The sequence below is a fragment of the Mandrillus leucophaeus genome, unplaced genomic scaffold, assembly GCF_000951045.1.
Source record: "Mandrillus leucophaeus isolate KB7577 unplaced genomic scaffold, Mleu.le_1.0 Scaffold881, whole genome shotgun sequence".
NCBI classification, from domain to species: Eukaryota; Metazoa; Chordata; class Mammalia; order Primates; family Cercopithecidae; genus Mandrillus; species Mandrillus leucophaeus.
The window spans coordinates 593,503-595,779 of NW_012109597.1; the positions used below are offsets into that span (position 1 = coordinate 593,503).

The following is a 2,277-nucleotide window of genomic DNA, read 5'->3' on the forward strand; positions in this document are numbered from 1 at the left end:
AATCTGACCTGGGTGAGAGGTGATGACTAGTTCAGTAGTCAAGAGTGGATATTGGTTTTTGGAAACCACGCAATATTTTAACCAGTTGTCTGTCCATAGACATAAACTAGTCTTCTTGTTAACTAAAGGCAGCATGGTCCTTTTCATGTAATTCAATTATAGTATCTCCTGGTTCCAATCCTGGTTCTTTGTCTCCTTCACTATGAAATGTTATCTTCTGGCCATCTTTTATGCCTTTGTCAACATGAACTTCTGGAATCTTTTTCCTTCAAACTGTTTTTCTTCCATTTCAGTTTTTACATCTATCTTTAGGACTGATTCATTCTCCATGACCCTGGCACTCCATGCATGCATACAGACTAAGTATGCTGAACCATCCCAGGCCCTGTCGCATGAATTCTTATTTGCAGTCCAGTAACTTGGCAATTGGGACAACATTATACTTGTCTCCTCTTTTTTTCCCCACTTCTGCCTTCACATTAGTCACAAATTACATTCTTGTGAAGTGCCAATTTTCTTGTTGTACCATCACAAACATTTTCTAAGGTTTTTGAGAGCTGATGCACAACAAAGTTACTCCTCTTTTCTCTCTGCATTCTTCTTCCTCCATAAATAATTATACCGAAGATGTCCATAGGGGACCCAGAACTGCCACTTGCTCAGTCCTCTTATTTACCTGTTATCTTCCTTTGTTATGTAATTCCCTTTTCTTGGCATCAGAAATAATTTTGTAAGCTTGAGAAATCTGTTTAAACTTCTCTCCATTTGGATTTTTATCAGGGTGGTACTTCAAGGCCAGTTTCCTATAAGCCTTTTTCAATTCTTCCTTAGTGGTACTTTCTTTGACCCTCTAAAAAATCATGGAAAGTGGTTTATTTCACCATTTTCTACAACTACAGCTAGTAAGGGGGATGAGGCCAGTGTGAGAAAGCAGAAATGACTGTAGTAGCTTTTTGAAGCTCAGGCAGCTGCCACTTCTCTGCATCTCACTGAGTCTTCTGGAAAGTTCTGCCTGGTGAACTGAAGCCCTTGTCTTTTGTCTTCTGCTTGTTTTTTATACACATTTTTTCTTCCTCTATTGCCATCATCATTTGTGACTTAATGGTTTTCTGTAGTGAATTGTTTATATGTTTATATTTATATTTTTAAAATCTAGTATAGATTTTTGCCTTTTTGTTATAAGACTTACACAAAAAATACTTATAACAAACTATTTCAAGCTGATAACAATTTAACTTTGATTGCATTTGATTTTGTAGAGTTACAAAACTCTACACTTTTATTCTACCCACTACATTTTATGTTTTTGATGTCAAAACTTACATCATTTTATAATTTGTATTCCTTGAAAATTAAATTTTACCTATTGTTGTTTTGATGCATTTTTATTAACTATCATACTGAGATAAAATTGGTTTAAACATCACCATATCAGAGTATATTGAATACGATTCTGTGTTACTTATACCATGATTTTTTTTTTGCTTTTGTATGTTTAAGTTAATAATTAGTGGTCTTTGGTGCATTTTAAAGAATGTCCTCTAGTCATTCCTGTAGGGCAGGCTTAGTGTTAGTGAACTATCTTAGTGATATGGTTTGGCTATGTCTTCACCCAAATCTCACCTTGAATTGTAATAATCCCCATGTGTCAAGAGCAGGGCCAGGTGGAGATAATTGAATCATGGGGGCAGTTTTCCGCATACTGTTCTCATGGTAGTGAATAAGTCTCATGAGATCTGATTGTTTTATAAATGGGAGTTCCCCTGCACATGCTCTCTTGCCTGCCACCATGTAAGACATGACTTTGCCTTCTGCCATGATTGTGAGGCCTCCCCAGCCATGTGGAACTGTGAGTCAATTAAATCTCTTTCCTTTATAAATTACCCAGTCCATCATATGTCTTTATTAGCAGTGTGAGAACAGACTTAATACAGTAAATTGGTACCAGGAAGTAGTGGGATGCTACTATAAGGATACCCAAAAATGTGGAAGAGACTTTGGAACTGGGTAACAGGAAGAGGTTGGAATACATCAGAGGGCTTCGAAGATGACAGGAAAATGTGGGAAAGTTTAGCGCTTCCTAGAGACTTGGAGGTCTCAGAAGAGGAGAGGAAGATGTGGGAAAGTTTGGAACTTCCTAGAGACTTGGAGGGCTCAGAAGAAAAGAGGAAGATATGGGAAAGTTTAGAACTTCCTACAGACTTGTTGAATGCCTTTGACCAAAATGCTGATAGTAATATGAACAATGAAGTCCAGGCTGAGGTGTTCTCAGATGGA

The 2,277-nt window shown here is 37.3% G+C and overlaps 1 pseudogene; it reads right to left on the reverse strand.

The window, feature by feature from the left end:
- The window catches only part of LOC105531392, a 41,731-nt pseudogene extending 40,847 nt beyond the window's left edge, over positions 1-884 (reverse strand).
- Between the last annotated feature and the right edge of the window lie 1,393 nt (positions 885-2,277).